The sequence below is a fragment of the Muntiacus reevesi genome, chromosome 13, assembly GCF_963930625.1.
Source record: "Muntiacus reevesi chromosome 13, mMunRee1.1, whole genome shotgun sequence".
Taxonomy (NCBI): Eukaryota; Metazoa; Chordata; class Mammalia; order Artiodactyla; family Cervidae; genus Muntiacus; species Muntiacus reevesi.
The window spans coordinates 18,840,497-18,861,087 of NC_089261.1; the positions used below are offsets into that span (position 1 = coordinate 18,840,497).

Sequence of the window (20,591 nt, forward strand, 5' to 3'; positions counted from 1 at the left end):
TCCAAGGGCAGGGTTCAGGGTGCAATATTTTTAACAAATGCACAACCAGTGCATTTGGGACAACACACACAACTAACGCAACCAGTGCATTTGGGACAACTCCCACTCCAGTGTTCTTGCCTGGAGAATCCCAGGGACGGATTCTGGTGTCTGGTGGGCTGCCGTCTATGGGGTCGCACAGAGTCGGACACGACTGAAGCGACTTAGCAGCAGCAGCAGCAACACAACCAGTGGAGGGACAGAAATCTTGGCACCCACTCTCCTAAAGCTACTAAATAGGGTTTTTTGAAGCACAGAGATCATATCACTGTCCTTGAATTTTTCTCTATCTCATATCTGTCCACACTTGCTTTACCGATATGGTTTTAGTCCCCTTAGGATCTCTGAGCTACGGTTTTATGTCAGGAATGATTATCTACCTCTAAGGGTTGTATACCAGAAGGTCGCCAGATAACTTCTGGTCGCTGTGTTGTGATTGTGATAAGGGGAACAGATAAACACTTAATAATCTTTTTACAGACAAAAAAATGAAAAAAATTAAATAGAATGATTTATAGGTCTTAAAAGAAAAAAATAAAGCAAATCTACTTTATCTGTACAAAGGGACTTGAAGACCACAAGTCTCAGGGAAGCCCCTCAGTTCTAAACTGCTGTATTTATAGTATTCCAGACCAGGGATGTTGGTTATTATACCTTTGATACTTCATCCCCTTACAACTCAGAAGTGAATGTGAAAATACTTAAACATATCATGGTAATTACTCAAGAAACACATTTTCCAGTTTAGAAGAAAGCTAAAACAATATATATACCTAGATTATTAAATTTATATATTAATAGCAAAGCTAAATCATCAAAATGACATCTTTAATACCTTCCTATGACATTCCAGAGAAAGTATCTAAAATATAACTGGATCAAATGTGTAATACAGATATTTTCAATTCATTCCTACAGAGTATTGCTTTAACAACTACCTGAAATTCTGAATTGATGCTTTTGAACTGTGATGTTGGAGAAGACTCTTGAGAGTCCCTTGGACTGCAAGGAGATCCAACCAGTCCATCCTAAAGGAAATCAGTTCTGAATATTCATCAGAAGGACTGATGCTGAAGCTGAAACTCCAATACTTTAGCCACCTGATGCAAAGAATTGACTCATTTGAAAAGCCCGTGATGCTGGGTAAGACTGAAGGCAGGACAAGAAGGGGACGACAGAGGATGAGATGGTTGGATGGCATCACCAACTCAATGGACATGAGTTTGAGTAAGCTCTGGGAGTTGGTGATAGACGGGGAAGCCTGGCGTGCTGCAGTTCATGGGGATGCAAAGAGTCAGATATGACTGAGCAACTGAACTGAACTGAACTGAAATTCTGGACCAATTTTAATAACTGAGGTAAACTGATGTAATGCTTCTTTATTTTTTTGGCCATGCCACTTGGCATGTGAGATCTTAGCTCCTCTGCCAGGAATCAAACCCATGCCCTCTGCATTTGGAAGCAGAGTCTTAACTACTGGACCACCAGGGAAGTCCCAACACTTCCCTTTAAAAAAAAAATATTTTCCAAATCTTCATCTTATAACTTCTAAATCCAGGATGACTTGTTTTCAAATCTTCTCTTGACTTCCACGTCTCCACTTTCTTTTCTATTCCTTAATATCTGTCAATCACATTGTCCTATTTTCTGCTTTGAATTTTTAGGCTGTTGGATTAAATTTTGATAAAGTGCCCTTCAGTTCTAACATTTTCGTGTGTATGGTTTGGGAAATGATCTCACCACCCCCTGTCAAACGAAAACACTCTATAGGTGGTCCAGAAGTAATTTTATGACATCTTACACAGTCAAAGTGAGGGTTGCGTTAACTCACATCCATTTTGCCAAGCTTGGAAACACTGAAACTTTTCATTTCACAGGTGACCCATTTCTGCCAGGTTTTTTTTGTTGTTGTTTTTTTTTCATCTTTCAACCTAAAGGATCCTTTGTCCCTCCTTTCTCCCATAGTCTTGGCAGGTTCCCTCATTAAGATAGAAGGACACAAAGAAGGGCCAAGATTTATTTCCATATTTTGTCCAAAACTGCAGCATTTGGGTTGTACGTAAATGTTTGTGATTTTAAATGTCCATCTGTTTCCCTAGGATTATTGGCATTCTCGATTCCTTATAGTCTGTGCCAATGTTGGGAGGATTGAAGACAATTTCAGCTTTTTGGAATTCTGCGCTTGGAAGCTGCCACATATGAGAAGCCTGAGAAAACAAAGACAGAAGTAGCTCAATGGGAAAATAGCTGAGGCTGACTTCATGTAGCAGTGATAATCCCTCTATCTTGGTCTTTGGTGTGGTTTGGGGTGAATCGACTCATTATTTTTGCTAAAGTCATGGCTTCTAATCTGTCTAAAATTAAGTATCCATTTTTGCCTATATTAAGTATATCCACCCATCTTTATTCATCTGAGCCAAATATTTTACAAATAGGGGTGCAGAATCATTAATCTTTATAAAGGGATTTCTTAGAACAACACAAGATCAAGGCTGTAGAAGGACAAAGGACTTACTCTATCGTTTTTGACTGAAGTGAACAGCTCAAGTACTTCATTTCTAAATCAACATCCAGAAGAAAAGAAATCCCACTTCTCTCCTCCTCCCATTTCCCACGTGCCTTGTCAAGCACCAGAGACTACTCTTATTCTTCACATGTTTTCTGAAACATTATGGGGGCAGGAGGCTGTTTGAGCAGGCTTCACATTCTTGAAAGGTCTCAAATTTACAAGTTTGACCTTTTCTGAAAATGAAATAATAAATACGGTCACAGACATACACTGACAAAAATGAAATAGTTCTTTGTTTACCTGACAACTGTAAACTTGCATCCTATCATTGGACCATACTGCAGTTTGAATAAACTAATCGGCTTTTTAAGAATACCTTTAAATTTTAAAAAAAATTTTTAAACATTTCAATCACAATAAAAACATTTCAATCACAATAAAACATTTTAATCACAAAAAAGACCACTATACACTGCACCAAGATCAGATTTGACATGCTCCCACATTTACTCCACATTTCTTTTTAGCAAGTTGTTTTTTAATTAATTAATTTTAATTGGGGGATAATTACTTTACAATATTGTGGTGGTTTTTTTCCATACATCAACATGAATCAACCACAGGTGCACGTGTGTTCCCCCATCCTGAACTCTCCTCCCACCTCCCTCCCCACACCACCCCTCTGGGTTGTCCCAGAGCACTGGTTTTGAGTGCCCTGCATCAGCAAAAACTTGCGCTGGTCATCTGTTTTACATATGGTAATATACATGTTTCAGTGCTATTCTCTCAAATCATCCCACCCTTACCTTCTCCCACATAGTCCTTTAGACAGTTTTATTGAGCAATAATTTATATGCAATTTTTTATATGCAGGTTTTCTCATGCATCAATATACAGTTTTTTAGGTTTACAGTTTTCTGATTTTTAACTAACACATAAAGTCATGTAACAACAACCACAATCGAGAAAATATTTGTATATGACATAAGGTAAGGGTCTAATTTCATTCTTTTGCATGTAGATATCTAGTTTTCCCAACACCATTTATTGAAAAGACTATCTTTTCCCCATTATATAGTCCTGGTACCATTTTTAAAAAATAATTTGGCCAGGGTTTCTTTCAGTTCATTCCTTTCTCTGTTGCTAGCAAGTATTTCATAATGGGGGCTTCCTGGTGGCTCAGATGGTAATGGTAACGAATCTGCCTGCAGTCCGGGAGACCTGGGTTCGATCTCTGGATTGGGAGGATCCCCTGGAGGAGGGCATGGTAACCCACTCCAGTATTCTTGCCTAGAGAATTTCATGGACAGAGTGAGATTCCTGGGTTGTCTGGTGAGTAGATATTTAATTTTATAAGAAACTGCCCAACTTTTTCCTAGAGTGACTACATTCTGCATGCCCACGAGCAAAGTATGAGATTTCCATTTATTCCCCAGGCTCCTGACAACTTGGTATGATCAGTTTTGTTTTCAATTTCATTTTTAGTTCTAAGAATTATGTGGTGATATCTCATTGAAGTTTTATTAGTTGACTTTTAATAAATCTAGTCATCTTGTAATGACACATTTACATGGCATTTTAACCATGGGGTGTAAAAAGAAATTGTTAAATATTAAATGAAGAACTGAATTCTTCATTCTTCTGTAAACAAAGAGCCTCAAAAAATGGAAGTGAGCTGACCTCTTGGTACCACTTAGGGGCACTCCTCTCTCCTCCCCCACTTCTATTTCTGTTTCCGTGTTGTAAACATGTTTTCATTGTCCTCCCCAGGATCTGTAGGTAGTTCCCTTTTCATCCACCGCTTATTGGCAGCCTGTGAGTAAATTCTTCTTGAGCTCTGAACCTGCTTCATTTTGCCCCATCATGGGGTCAGGCATTTTCTGCTACAGCTTGTTTAAAGCTTTACCTCATGTTAACCCAGATTTGTTGACAAGAACATGGAGACCAAAGAAAAGTAAATACAAGATTGGGTAAGCCTGTGTCAAAATCACCAACCTCACACTGTTAGAGTATGTTTTCCACGTTCCAAATCAGAACCCGTGGCCTGACAAGTGTGCACATAGGAAGACAATTTAAAAATTAGAATGTTGCTGAAACTCCAGTACTTTGGCCACCTCATGCGAAGAGTTGACTCATTGGAAAAGACCCTGATGCTGGGAGGGATTGGGGGCAGGAGGAGAAGGGGACGGCAGAGGATAAGATGGCTGAATGGCATCACTGACTCGATGGGCATGAGTTTGAGTAGACTCCGGGAGTTGGTGATGGACAGGGAGGCCTGGCGTGCTGCAATTCATGGGGTCGCAAAGAGTCGGACACGACTGAGCGACTGAACTGAACTGAACTGAATTGAGAAACGTCAAAATTATTGTAGTCATGTGTGCCGTGCTGAGTCAGTTGTGTCCGACTCTTTGTGACACCACGTACTATAGCCCGCCAGGTTCCTCTGTCCATGGGGATTCTCCAGGCAAGAATACTGGAGTAGGTTGCCATGCCCTCCTCCAGGGTATCTTCCCAATCCAGGGATTGAACCCAGGTCTGCCGAATTGCAGGAGGATTCTTTCCTGTCTGAGCCACCAGGGAATCCCAAGAATATGGAGTGGGTAGCCTATCCCTTCTCCAGGGCAATTTCCTGACCCAGGAATCAAACCAGAGTGTCCTGCATTGCAGGTGAATTCTTTACCATCTGAGCTACCAGAGAAGCCCAACTATTGTAGTCATAGTTATTAAAAATCTGGATGAAATTTAACCCTAAATTCAAACTCCCAGAATCCCCATCTCTACATTATAGGCAGTTTATTTAGAGGGGAAGGAAAGATAGCCGGATGAGAAAAGATGAAGTTTAGCAGGTCAGTTTGGACAAAGACTCAAATTGATACCTCTTTTAGTAGAGAGGACTTCCCTGCTGGCTCAGACAGTAAAGAATTTGCCTACATTGCAAAAGACCTGGGTTCAATCCCTGGGTCAAGAAGATTCCCCTGTAGAAGGAAATGGCAACCCACTCCAGTATTCTTGCCTGGAGAATTCCTTTGACAGAGGAGCCTGGTGGGCTACAGTCCATGGGTTCGCAAAGAGTTGGACATGACTGAGCGACAAACATTTTTAGTAGAGATCATCTGTGAATTCCTTAAAACAAATAATGAAAGTCCATCCAATGTAAATCCAGCTGAAGGTTGCAGAGGGCAACTGCTTACCCTAAAGAAGTAATAAAAGATCATTCATATTTTAACTTCTGTCTCCTTCTAACATGAATCAACCTAAAATTTTCCTCTTAAAATGTTCTCTGCAAGACCTAAGAAGCTGGTAATTATAACACTTTCTGGGGAAGAGAAGGAAAGAAGAGTTAATCTTCTATCTATTTTGCATGTATTGCTTTTCACTTAACTAAAGTTTGGGGGGCCATGCTTCAAAGCTTGCAGGATCTTTGTTTCCCAACCAGGGACCCACCAGTGACAGCAATGAATCCTAACCACTGGACCACCAGAGAATTCCCAATAAGTTATTTTCAAATTAAATGACCACAACAATAAAACAAATTTAAAAATATGTTCTCTCTCTTAATCACATCATCCCTATATTCTATTAGGGTGAGCATTTGGAAAATAAAGCACAAATCCTTTCCTCCTGCCAGCCTTGCCCAGCACCTACTGCTCAGACTAAACTTGAAAGCACATTTTAAATCTTGTGAACATTTTTCAAGTCTAAAAAAAAAAATCAGACTCAAACAAATTGTGTAGTCTTCAGTCTGTGGGGTTGCAAAGAGTTGGACATGACTGAGCAACTTCGCTTTCTATTGCTTTACTGTAAGAGTTGCTTACTTTGAGGCATCAGTGCAAATACATTTCACTTTCCTTGAAATTTGTTAAAGGGATGGCACAGACGGAAACCAGTTGGTCTGCTTCGGTGACGTCTGTTGGTCAACTGGTCACAATGAATTGGAGGCTGACCTCGGGTTTTGACATTCCAGAAAGAAACTCTTTCCAGGTCAGCCCAGGATTCCTGGGTAATGGCAAGCAGATTGTCCATTGATCAAGAGAAGTCCATTTATTGCTCGTACTTAATCTTCAAATTTCACCTCCTCCAAGAGGCCCTTCTACCTGAGCCACCAAGGAAGCAGAACTTCACAAATTTAGTCACAAGACTAGGCTGTTATTCTTGTTCCATCCTTTATGAGCTGGGTGACCTTGAGCAAGCTAAATAACCTCTATGACAAAATCCATCATACTGATGTTTCCAATTGAAATCAAGACTAGAGAGCTCTTATTTAACTATATTGACTACACATATGTATTTTGTTTCTCCCACACCATAGAGCTTGGTTCTCAATAACTCCAACATAATTTATTATTTGCTTTGTTCCAAAATACATTTAGCATAGTGCTAAGTCTAAGAATAACAATACCAATACTACCATCAAATACATCATCATTTTTTTTAATTCTGATTTTTTTAGCTGCACACTTTCATCTAATACTTCTGTTTTTAGCATGTTACCTCACCTCCATCCTTTTCGCTGACTGTGATCTCTGAACCTAGAGCTATCATGTTTCAAATTCTCCAAAGAATAATCTTTGCAGGGATAGGAACAAGGAGTCACAAGAGGGAATCTGGGGTTAACAGCTCCTATTACATATGTACAATTAATGACCTACTTTCAGGGGAATTGCCTGGTTGTCCAGTGGTTAGGACTCGGCACTTTCTCTGCCAAGGGCCTCATCTTACTCCTCACTGGCTTTCTCCTCCATAAGATCTAGAGTTTCTCCACTTAGCTAAATCATCCATCCGCTTTCTATCTTCCAGAAAGGATTTGACATCTCTCATGAGCAATCATCTTCTCTCCTGTTGTCTGTGGGCTCACACTCTGGATTCCTTTTCTATCATTTTAGTAGTGTTTCAGGAGACAGCAGAGATATTTGCATGGGTTTCGTTTGCCATGCTTCTATTAGTTTTCTATAAACATTTTCCATATCAGGCATAGAGAGGTAGTATAGTGAAATGATTAGATGCACGCATTCTGAAGCCACGATCTTTAGGTTCAAATCCTTAGTTTTGCCAGCTTCTGTGTAACTCAGTCATACTTTCTGTGCTTAGATCCCTCATGTATAAAATGGAGACAGTGGTGAAGTGAAAGTTGCTCGATCGTGTCTGACTCTTTGAAACCGTGTGGACTATACAGTCCATGGAATTCTCCAGGCCAGAATACTGGAGTGGGTAGCCTTTCCCTTCTCCAGGTGATCTTCCTAACCCAGGGATCGAACCCAAGTAGCCCACATTGTGGGCAGATTCTTTACCAGCTGAGCCACAAGGGAAGCCCAAGAATACTGGAGTGGGTAGCCTATCCCTTCTGCAGTGGATCTTCCCGACTCAGGAATTGAATTCGGGTCTCCTGCAAGCAGGCGGAGTCTTTACCAACTGAATTATCAGGGAAGCCCAGAGATAGTGGTACCCACTGCAAAACTGTGTGTGAGGGATGGCGCTGGGAACTTATTAAACACTCCAAAGGCTTTAAATGGTATTAAAGAAAGGCTACAGGGTTCCATAATCAGAAAAAGCAAAATGATATTGATTAATTCTGCCTTAAACTAAAGGAGAAAAAATTGATTCTCTCGTAATCCTGCCTGGAAGTTGACAGTATTTTCCTCAGGATTTAGCAGTTCTGAATCTTGCAGTTTCACTTTTTCCCTGCAGGTGGCAGCCTTCATCACCAAAACTTTGTTCCTCGCATAGAGCTGACCCTGAGGGGAAAACAAACCCTCTACCCTTTGTGTTTCATTGGATCTATCATTCAATCAACAAGTATTTTATTGAGCACCTACCATGTGCCAGGAACCAGGGAAAAAGCAGTGGTCAGGTACACACTATTGTTGCCTTTTCAAAACTTGCTGTTTGCAACTGCTATAGAACTTAATTTCAAAGAAGCTGAGAGGACATCCTAAGAAAACTTTCCATATAAATGTACTACTACTATAGATACAACACTAACTCTGAGACAGAGTGCTCTGTTGAACAAAATGACGCTGTAAAGGACATTACTTCACACCAATTATTTTTCAGGCCTACTTGCCATTAAAAGGAGATTTTCAGGGACTTCCCTGGTGGTCCCATGGCTAAGACTCTGAGCTCCTAACGCAGGGGGCCCAGCTTTCAAACCTGGTCATGGAACTAGATCCCACACACTGAAACTAAAAAGGTCCCACTGCGGCAACTAAGATCCAGTGCAGCCAAGTAAATAAATATTTTTAAAGGAGGTTTTCATAAACTCCACTATCAAAGAAATGAGTTGGGAGGCTAACGGGCATGAAAATCAGTCATCAGTGCCCAAAGAGGGTTACTGGGGTGTTCAAGTGGGTGGATAGAAGAACTTAGGAATTACAGGCCAGAGATTACAACTCTCCTAATGTCCCTCAATTTTTAAGCCAAACATCTTTTTTTAAAGAAAAATTAGCCATAATTTGCAAATAAGACCAAGATAGGGCAGTGTAGTTCTTGCCATGTCATGGAGGATATTGTTTAACAAGTTTAACACAGGATTAATTTTCTAGCAGGAGCTGGCAAACTTTTTCTGTAAAGGTCCAAGATAGTAAATATTTTAGGCTTTGGGGCTCTATGCTGTCTATCAACGACTCAGCTCTGTCATCGCAGTACTGCAAAAGCAGGCTTACAGAGTCAGTTCGGTTCAGTCGCTCAGTTGTGTCCGACTCTTTGCGACCCCATGGACTGCAGCACGCCAGGCTTCCCTGTCCATCACCAACTCCCAGAGCTTACTCAAACTCATGTCCATTGAGTCGGTGATGCCATCCAACCATCTCATCCTCAGTCGTCTCCTTCTTGTCCTGCCTTCAGTCTTACCCAGCATCAGGGTCTTTTCAAATGAGTCAGTTCTTTGCATCAGGTGGCCAAAGTATTGGAGTTTCAACTTCAGCATCAGTCCTTCTAACGAATACTCAGAATTGATCTCCTTTAGGGTGGACTGTTTGGATCTCCTTGCAGTACAGGGGATCTTCAAGAGTTTTCTCCAACATCACATTTCAAAAGCATCAGTTTTTCAGTGCTCAATTTTCTTTATAGTCCAACTCTTACATCCATACATGACTACTGGAAAAACCATAGCTTTGACTAAACAAACATTTGTTGGCAAAGTAATGTCTCTGCTTTTTAATATGCTGTCTAGGTTGGTCGTAGCTTTTTTTCCAAGGAGCAAGCCTTACACAATAGGTAAGCAAATGAACGTGGTTGTGGTTCAATCAAACTTATTATAAATGCAAGCAACAAAGTCAGATTTGGCCCACTGGCCATATATGCAAACCAAGGAATGTATCTTTGTTTTCTTAGCTATTTACTTTTTATTAAAGGCTCAGATTTGTGTCTGTTTTAAATTCCAAAGTATTTCTTTCCAGTATGGAAAAGGACCAAATGTTACCCTGCAGAGATGAATCAGTTTAGTATTTAAGATTCCTCCTTCCTCAAATATCTACTTCCTCAAAATGCTCTCTGAACCAGCTTTACCATCTTACTGTTTCCTCTTTAACAAGTTGAATACATTTTTGACATGTGATTGCCCTCTGTCTGAATGAGTCATGTTTCAACCTTGTTGTTTGTTGTACTTTTGTTTTTCGCTAGTAATTAGCAATAAAACCTGTTACCTAAGAGTAACCATGTTACCATGGAGAGTAGCAAAGAAAGAAAGAATTTAGGAGCTGCATCTCATCTTGTTGACAAACTCAGAAGACAGAGAAGGGAAACCCCCTACAAATGGGAACAGAGTTTTTGAGCCCTTAATGCTTGTACACTCAGTCGCTCAGTCATGTCCTACTCTTTGTGACCTTATGGACGGTAACCCGCCAGTCTCCTCTGTCCATGGGATTATTTCAGGCAAAAACACTGTAGTGGGTTGCCATTTTCCTCCTCCAGGGAATCTTCCCAACCCAGGGATTGAACTTGTGCCTCTATGAGTTTCTTGCATTGCAGGCGAATTAGGGAAGGCCTTTTGAGCCTTTGGCAAAGAATAAAAAGCCAAGATAACTTCCTCCCAAATTCCTCTCCCCTCAGACCAAATAAGGCTTAATTCCTCATACTTCCAAAAATGGACTATGGGAGGAATTCTTCTATCTTATCCAGTCTCAGAGCTAATCTCTAGGATTTCACCTCCACACATCAGTACCAAAGTCCTGGCCTTCTCAAATTGACATTTTTATTTTCTGTTTTTGTCCCTGAACCTTGAGGGAATCTTAATTCCCTGACCAGTGATCAGTCCTATGTCCCCCTGAAAAAGAAGCACACAGTCCTTCCTGTTGGACTGCCAGGGAATTCCCTCAAATTGACTTTTTAAAACAAGCCCCACACTGAGGTGTTATGGACTGAATGCTTGTGTCCCTCCAAATGTGTATGTTGCAGATGAACCTATTTGCAAAGCAGAAACAGAGACGCAGACATAGAGAACAAATGTATGGACACCAAGGTGGGAAAAGAGGGATAGGATGAGTTGTAAGATTGGGATTGATTGTTGTTTTAGTCACTAAGTCGTGTCTGACTCTTTGCAACCCATGGACTGTAGCCCGCCAGGCTCCTCTGTCCATGGGATTTCTCAGGCAAGAATACTGGAGTGAGTTGCCATTTCCTTCTCCAGGGGATCTTCCCGACTTGGCAATCGAACCCACGTCTCCTGCATTTGCAGGCGGACTTTAAAAAATAGATAACTAATGAGAACCTACCGTATAGCACAGGGAACTCTACTAAATGCTCTGTGGTGACAAAGAGGGGATATATGTATATATATAGCTGATTCACTTTGCTGTAGAGCAGATCTTAACACAACATTGTAAAGCAACTAAACACCAATAAAATAAAAGAAATTCATATATTTAAGTCCTCACCCCCAGTGTGATTGTAATCAGTGGTAAGGCTTTGGGAATGTCATTGAAATTAAATGAAGTCATAATGATGTGGCTCTAATCCGACAGGGCTGTGTGCCTTATAAGAGGAGGGCTGTGTGCCAGGTGAAGACACAGTGAGCGAGAAGGTAGTCAGCTGTCTGCAAGTCAGTAAGAGAGCTCTCATCAGAACCCAAGCATACTGGCACCCTGTTCTCAGACATTTTTCTTCCAGAACTGAGAAAATAATTTGTTGTTTAAGCCACCCAGGCTATGGTATTTTGTTATGGCAGCCTGGGCTAAAGTGAAGTTGCTCAGTCGTGTCTGACTCTTTGCAACCCCATGGACTGTAGTCTACCAGGCTCCTCCATCCATGGGATTTTCCAGGCAAGAATACTGGAGTGGGTTGCCATTTCCTTCTCCAGGAGATCTTCCCAACCCAGGGATTGAACCCCAGTCTCCCACACTGTAAGCAGATGCTTTACCGTCTGAGCCACCAGCCTGGGCTAAGACATCTCCAAATTTATTCCAGCCCAGGACATTTGCATTTGCTCTGCCCTCTGCCTGGAATGGGCTTCCCTGATGGCTCAGATGGTAAAAACTCTGCCTGCCATACAGGAGACCCAGGTGCGATCCCTGGGTCGGGAAGATCCCCTGGAGAAGGCAGCAGCAACCCATTCCAGTATTCTTGCCAGGAGAATCCCATGGACAGAGGAGACTGGCTGGCTACAGTCCATAGGGTCGCAAAGAGTCGGACACGACTGAGTGACTAACACACACACCTGCCTGAGTGCCCTTCCTCCAGAACTTTACATGGCTTGCTGTTCTTCTCAAATTTTCAATTAGGTCTCTTTCTTGCATTGGAAAGCAAAGTCTTAACCTCTGAATCACTAGCGAAGTCTCTTTAAACTTAATTTTTTATAGTGTCTTTTGCTGTGCAGAAGCTCTAATCATTGCTTAAAAATGTTAATTGTGGTAAAATATGCATGACATAAAATTTAAGACAGCATTTTAAAAGTGTACGGTTCAGTGGCATTAAGTACTTTCATACTGTTGTGCAACCATTACAATCATCCATCTCCAGAACTGTCTTCATCTTGCAAAACTGAAACTCTGTACACATTAAACAAGAACTCTCTATTCCCTCTGCCCTCCAGCTTCAGGTAAGCACCATTCTACTTTCTGTCTCTATAAATCTGACTCCTCTAGTTAGCTGCCTCGTAAAAGCACAATCATATAGCATTTGTCTTTTTTTGGTTCTGGCTTATTTCACTTGCCATAATGCCCTCAAAATTCATCCATGTTATAACATGGGTCAGGATTTCCTTCCTTCTTAAAAAAAATAATATTCCACCATATGGATTATCAAATTTTGTTTATCAATTTATCCATCAGAGGAAGCTTGGGTTGCTTCCACCTTTTGAATATTGTGAATTATATTGTTATAACATAGGTATATAAATATCTGCTTGAATCCCAGCTTTCTTTCAGGTATATCTATACAAAAAAGTGGAGTTGCTATATCACATGGTAATTCTGCTTCAACTGAGGAACTGGCATACTGATTTCCACAGTCTGAACCATTTTACATTCCCACCAACAGTGCACAAGAGTTCCAGTTTTCCCACAGCCTTGATAACATTTGTTGTTTTCTGGGGTTTTTCTGTTTGCTCATTTGTTTTTTAAAACAGTAGCCATGATAATGGAGAAGACTCTTGAGAGTCCCTTGGACTGCAAGGTTATCAAACCAGTCCATCCTAAAGGAAATCAATCCTGAATATTCATTGGAAGGACTGATGCTGAAGCTGAAGCTCTAATACTCTGACCACTTGATGCGAAGAGTTAACTCATTAGAAAAGACCCTGATGTTGGGAAAGATTGAAGGCAGGACGAGAAGAGGACAACAGAGGATGAGACGGTTGGATGGCATCACTGACTCAGTGGACATGAAGGGAAACGGTGAAGGACAGGGAAGCCTGGTGTGCGCAGCACATGGGGTCGAAAAGAATCGGACACCACTGAGCAACTGAACAACAACAATCCATATTAATGGGTGAGAGGTGGTATCTCTTTGTGATTTTGATTTGCACTCCCCTGACAGTGATGTCAAGCATCTTTTTACTATGTTTGTTGGCCATTTGCATATATTCTTTGAAGAAATGTCTATTCAAGTCCTTTCTCTGTTTTTAAATCTTTTTTATTGTTCTTGAGTTACTGAAACAGCAAGAGATTTCCAGAAAAACATCTACTTCTGCTTTATTGACTATGCCAAAGCCTTTGACTATGTGGACCACAACAAACTCTGGAAAATTTTTAAAGAGATGGGAATACCAGACCACCTGACCTGCCTCCTGAGAAATGTGTATGCAGGTCAGGAAGCAACAGTTAGTACTGGACATGAAACAACAGACTGGTTCCAAATAGGGAAAGGAGTATGTCAAGGCTGTATATTATCACTCTGCTTATTTAACTTATATGCAGAGTACATCATGAGAAATGCTGGGCTGGATGAAGCACAAGCTGGAATCAAGATTGCTGGGAGTTTAGATATGCAGATGACACCACTCTTATGGCAGAAAGCAAAGAAGAACTAAAGAGCCTCTTGATGAAAGTGAAAGAGGAAAGTGAAAAAGTTGGCTTAAAACTCAACATTCAGAAAAACTAAGATCATGGCATCTGGTCCCAACACTTCATGGCAAATAGATGGGGAAACAGTGGAAACACTGAGAGACTTTATTTTTCTGGGCTCCAAAATCACTGCAGACGGTAACTGCGGCCATGAAATTAAAAGACACTTACTCCTTGGAAGAAAAGTTATGACCAACCTAGATAGCATATTAAAAGCAGAGACATTACTTTGCCAACAAAGGTCCGTCTAGTCAAAGCTATGGTTTTTCCAGTAGTCATGTATGGATGTGAGAGTTGCACTATAAAGAAAATTGAGCGCTGAAGAATTTATGCTTTTGAACTGTGGTGTTGGAGAAGACTCTTGAGAGTCCCTTGGACAGCAAGGAGATCCAACCAGTCCATCCTAAAGGAGATCACTTCTGAATATTCATTGGAAGGACTGTTGCTGAAGCTGAAACTCTAATACTTTGGCCACCTGATGCAAAGAACTGACTCATTTGAAAAGACCCTGATGCTGGGAAAGATTGAAGGTGGGAGGAGAAAGGGACAACAGAGGATGAGATGGTTGGATAGCATCACTGGTTCAATGGACATGAGTTTGAGTAAGCTCTGGGAGTTGGCGATGGACAGGGAGGCCTGGCGTGCTGCCATCCATGGGGTCGCAAAGAGTCAGACAACACTGAGCAACTGAACTGAATTGAACTGAGTTATAGGAATTCTTTATATATTCTGGATGCATGTGTGCTGAGTCATAGCCAACTGTTTTCAACCCCATAGAATTTACCAGGCAAGAATCCTGGAGCAGGTTGCCACTTCCTCCTTCAGGGGATCTTCCTGACCCAGGGATCAAACTCTTGTCTCCTGCCTCTCTTGCATTGGCAGGCAGATTCTTTTACCACTAGTGCCAACAGGAAAGCCTATAAATTCTGGATGTATGCCCCTTATCAGATATATCTGATTTAGATCAGATTTATGTATATTTCCTCCCATTCCATGGGCTGCCTTTTCAGCCTGTGGATAGCATTTTCTGATGAACAGAAGTTTTAAATGTTGATGTAGTCTAGTATATCTATGTTTTCCTTTTGTTGCCTGTCCTTTTAGTATTCTATGTAGGAAGTCAAATCCAATAAAATGAAGCTTTCGCCTATGTTTTCTTCTAGGAGTCTTAAAGTTCTGACTCTCAAGTTTAGGTCTTAGATCCATTGTGAGAGAGTTTCAACTTTTAATGTAGTCAAATCCATTAAAATTTTCCCTAATAGCTTGTGCCATCATTTCTTATAAAAATATTCTATATTTTCTTCTGAAAGTTTTAAATACGTGCTCTTGCTTTTGGCTTCTAGAATTTACTCTTGTATATGGTGTGAGAAGGAGCCAATTTTTTTTTCCCAGAGGGATTATCAATGTCCTTCCACCATTTAAAAATAATTTCTTCCCACAAATCTGTAATATTACCTCCATTCCATCTCAAGATGGCACATATTCACCCTCTCAATTTCTAATTAGATGAGCCTTCAAAATATCATTTCCTATGAATACCCTGGTGATCCAATGGTTAGGACTCCACGGTTCCACTGCTGGGGACCCAAGTTCAGTCCCTGGTCAGGGAGTTGAGGAAATAAGATCCTGAAAGCTGCAAGGCGCAGCCAAAGTAGAGGGGGGAGAGTAAACATTCTTTTAAAACTCATTTCCCTTTCATATCTGTCTGGTCTGTCTACTAAGATCATAGTGTTAGCTTTTATAAATCTCTTCTCTTTGGGGAGAGTAATCAGGGTGAAGATGGGAGCAAGGTGGAAGGGAAGACAGCTGAGCCCACAGAGAAAAGATCCCACGGGGCACAGGAAACCGGGGTGAAGTCAATTATTCGAGCATTGAAAGAAAATTCCCAACAAAACAAGCAGTTTAAGGAGGGCAAACATTCCCCCCCGCCCAATTCTTCTTCTGGGACCAAGGATTTCATGGCCCAGAGTGGGCAGCAGACCGGAGAATACAGCAACCTGCCATTACTTCTGCCTGTCTCACTTTCACATTTATGTGTCTGTTTCTCTTTAGTGTGACTAAAAATCCTGTTGTTTTTTTTTTTTAATCCCTGCCTTCCTCAATTTAGTCAGCCGGTCTTTCTTTACTTGTCTTCTACTCTTCTACTAGTTCTGTTCTGGTAGCATGACAGAATTTTTTTTATTTTTTCATTTATTTTTATTTATTATTTTTAGAAGTTTTTTTTTTTTTTTTAAGTGATATATTGGGGATTTCCCTGGTGGTCCAGTGGCTAGGACTCCATGCTCCCAAAGCAAGGAGCCCGGGTTTGAACTCTGGTCAGGGAACTGGATCCTGAGTATTACAACTAAGACCTGGTGCAGCCAAATAAATAAGTTTTTAAAAATTGGTATATTGGAGATATATTTGACATATTAATTTCAAAATAATTTGCTATTTGTATATATTGCAAAATGATCACTACAATAAGTCTAGTTAACACCCAGCATCACACATGCTTACCGAAAAAAAGTTTCTTGTAATGAGGGGTTTTAAGGTCCACTGTCAGCAACTGTCAAATATGTATGATGGAATCATATTTTTTAAAACAGCCTCGTTCTTCCTTGATTCCCTGAGCAAACCTGTTTCCCAGAGACAAAGTCTTCTAGGCACGAGCTTCTTGAGCTGCCTTCTTAGCTTTTGGATTTTCATTAATTTTCTCTACCTCAACCCACAAAGAAGCATATCTCCTGTATAAGGGTGCTGTTCTATTCATTTTTTTCTCTAATAACGTGCACCCCCATTCTGCAGGGCAACAGCCTGGGCTCCCCAAACCAAAGCCATGATCAAGGCTTATGCAATAGACAAATCAGAACAAACGTGGGCTCCCAGGAGTGAGGTGAACCTTACCAGCATGTACCAAATGGAGTCAAGAGATGAGTCCCTTCACCCCTTCACAGGTTCTGCTCATGACCCTGAATGAAGTTCAAAATGACCTACAGAAGAACAGCTTCACAGATTCCACCTGCTCCCTGGGGTCATGCTGTAAAAAGGCTACAGTCTCAACAACAAGAACTCCCTTGACTCTGTAGAATCTCATTGCCTTTGCTATTTAAAATCCAGCCCAAAGTTTTGCCACAAGACATAATGCAAGACGCAAAAATCATCTACCCAACAGAGCAAAGCTAAAGCTCTGCCCTCTTTAAAGCAAGCCTTCCCTGGAACAGACAGGCTTTTTTCCCAATAACGTAATCCCTGTCCCAGCCACCCACTGAGGTCAAAGCTATACTCACAGGGGTTAGGTCAAGGCCTGCCCCAGAGGCTCTCGTATTCAGGTCCCCACTACAACCGTAACTGCCCAGGTTGAGAATCCACTTGACCTACAATTACCTTTCAGCCTAAAGCCCTGACTACACCAGAAACCTGATCTCCGTGTGTTATTTTAGTCCCCACACGTCAGCTTTCCTGCCCGCCTCTGAAGTTTTCTGATGAGAAAATAACATGTTGGGGGGTTGTGGGGTGAAAATTAATTGCCCCCTTCTTGGCCCTTCCAAATTCTAAACCCACTGAGACGTCAATGCATGAATCAGGCAGCCAGAGGTACAAGGTATCAGCTTTATTGAGGAGGCTGATTGGAGTACACCGTTTCATTGTGCCCACAATTCCCATCTAAATTACACTGGTTTACTTGGTCACAGACTGTAGGCCTCCTTCAGAGGAACAAGCTCCCCATGGCAGAGGAGGAAACATGAGTATCTGAAGGGCAGACCACAGCAAAAAAAGAAAAAGAGAAAGGATTGGCGACAAGCTCATTGAGACTGAGTTACCCTGAAATGGAGTTCCCCTGCCTCTTTTATGATTAACCTCTCTATCCAAAACTTTATTCCTTTCTTGTCCCACTCCTGCTCCCCTCAGGACTGAGGAACACCAAAGAAAAAGTGGGATGAAACCGGGCAGGACTCTGGGGGGCCTTTCTGGGTACCAGCCCCTCAGTGTTCCCCACTTCCTGTTTGATCTTCCCCAAGTTCCAAAGAGCAAACTCTGGCAGTTAATGATTAGAACAGTAGGGTCTCAGGATTCTGAGTTCTTTCTGAAGGGATATAGACAATAATCTGACATATATCTGACTGTTCTGCAGAAATTAAGACTCCCCACGGCCCCACCACCCTGCCTTGCACCCAGGTGGAGAACGGTGACAACATTCTGACCACAAACACATAGACCCCAGACTGGTTGGAACCAGAAGGCTAACGAAGATTTACGAAACATCACCCTGTTACCTCACCTCCAACCAATCAGAAATATGTTCACGACCTGATCATGCACCCTGCAACTCTCACCCTCAATGTTGCCTTTAAAAACCTTGGCCTGAAAGCCATCAGGAAATTTTTGATTCTTTTGAGTACTAGCTGTCTGTTCTCCTTGCTTGGTGCCCTGTACTTTTCTTTACCACAACCTGGTGTTGGTAGACTGACTTTGCTGAGCATCAGGCAAGGGGAGTTGAGTTCAGAAACATCAGTTCTTCTTCTGAACCCACTAGTCAGACCCAATTCTCCTGTCATGGAAGTAGTAAAGAAAGAAATCAGATGTTTTATTTCAGCAATTTTTCTACTGAGGCATGGCAGTTCCCTCTCCTCTATGTATGTAAACTGGCAGAGGAGATGTTCCCTTCTAAAAACTACCTTTGGTTTGGTAACTTATTCCTGATTCAATAATTGTAGCCATGGTATCAAGATCACATGATATGTCAGGATTCACTTCATTGCAAGTCAAACTCAAAGTGGCTTAAGCAAAAGAGGGAATTAATATGACTTCAGGGACTGATGACTGATGACTTCAGGCAAAGCTGGATTCAGGGGTTTAATCGATATCACAAATTCTCTTGTTGTCCACCATCTCTAGGCTCTGCTTCTCTCTAAATTCCCTTCATTCTCAGGCTGGCTCTTCCTAAGCTGTGGCAAAAGCGGCCATCAGCAGTTCTAAGCTTGCATCTTATGGGTTTAGAAAACGCTAGTGAGAATTTCTCCTTAATGCTTTCAGCAAAATCCCATAGTGGAGTTTCATTGGCCTAGCTTGGGTCATGTGCCTTCCTACTGGACCAATCACTGTGACCAAGAGAGAATGCAATGCACTGATTAGTCAGACCTGGATCATGTGCCCTCCTGAAATCTAGTTCCTCCCAAACCACATAAATGAATCTAAGTACTGTTATCAGAGACTGGAAGGCAATGGATTCTAGACGGGAGAAAATATGACCATCACACACAATGCAAAGTTCAGTGGAAAGAGCAGCTTGTGGCTAGTGCCTTCAAAAAGGCTTTGCAGGGCGGGACCAAGACTTTCCTGGAGAGCTCACCAGTTAACCTAGTTCCACCCATTAAAATCCTATGGGAGGAACCTGTTACTTACCCTACCCTTTTCTCAATTGTAATACAAGTTGGTTGCTCTATATGACCTCTAAGTTTCTCTTAATCAACAGCATTTGCTGCCTAGGTATTTTATTTGTTACCTATTGTATGCTAGGGAGTGTTCCAGACACATGAGATAAAGGATAAAATACACAAAATCCCCTATTCTTATGGAACTTACATTTTAGTCAGGGAGGAGACAAAGAGTAAACAAAATAAATGAGTCCCACGTGAAACATAGACAGGACTGTTGGGTGTTTTCATGCTTAAATAGGTGGTCAGTGCAGGTCATGCAGGTAATGCACATGGGAAGTTCTTAATCCATGGTATCTATTGCTCTCATTCTCATTACTATTCTTGCTTTATTATCTTATTATAATTATAATATTATTTATTGTTATTTTATTATTATTGGAATATTTAGAGCATTTAGTGACCCCCCCCTTGTTGTCTCCAGCATTAAGCACCCTCAGCTTAGCATACAAGACCCTCTGCTGTAAGTCCTAAACTATTTTTTTTTAATGGAGATACTCACATACCATAACATTCACTCTTTTAAAGTGTACAGTTCATTGTTTTTTAGCACATATAAAAGATTATGCAACCATTACTACTAATTCCAGAACATTTTCATTACCCCAAAAAGGAACCCCAAACCCATTAGCAATCATTCCCTTTCCCCTTCCTCCCAGTCTCTGCCAACTACTAATCTGGGTTCTATCTCTATGGGTTTTTCTGTTCTGGACATTTCATAGAAATAGCATCATACAATGTGTGGTCTTTGGGGACTGGTGTCTTTAACTTAGTATAATGTTTTCAAGGTTCCTCTATGTTGAAGCATATGTCAGTACTTCATTCCTTTTTATTTTTTTATTTTATTTTTTTCATTCCTTTTAATGCAAAATAGTTTCTAAACTGTTTTCCTAGCTCCATTTCTCATTATTCCTCATGCAAACCCTAAGGTTGAGCTGCACTGGCCTACTTGCTCTTCTTCAGTCACACTCTGAGTTTGCTGATTTCCCATTTCTTTCTCTTGGAATGATTATATCTCCTCCTCAGACCTCTGTCCCTGCTCTTGCTCTTGCCTGTGCTCAGTTGCTAAGTCGTGTCTGACTCTTTGCAACCCCATGGACTGAAACCCACCAGGCTCCTCTGTTCATGGGATTT

The 20,591-nt window shown here is 41.2% G+C and overlaps 1 long non-coding RNA gene across 1 annotated transcript; it reads right to left on the reverse strand.

Annotated features, from left to right (window-relative positions):
- Window positions 1-1,925: 1,925 nt before the first annotated feature.
- On the reverse strand, window positions 1,926-17,376 carry LOC136145987 (uncharacterized). The gene is made up of 3 exons (XR_010658876.1): window positions 17,310-17,376; window positions 2,555-2,781; window positions 1,926-2,246 (listed from the first exon to the last, which is right to left on the reverse strand). It is a non-coding gene; the product is annotated as an uncharacterized lncRNA (long non-coding RNA).
- Between the last annotated feature and the right edge of the window lie 3,215 nt (window positions 17,377-20,591).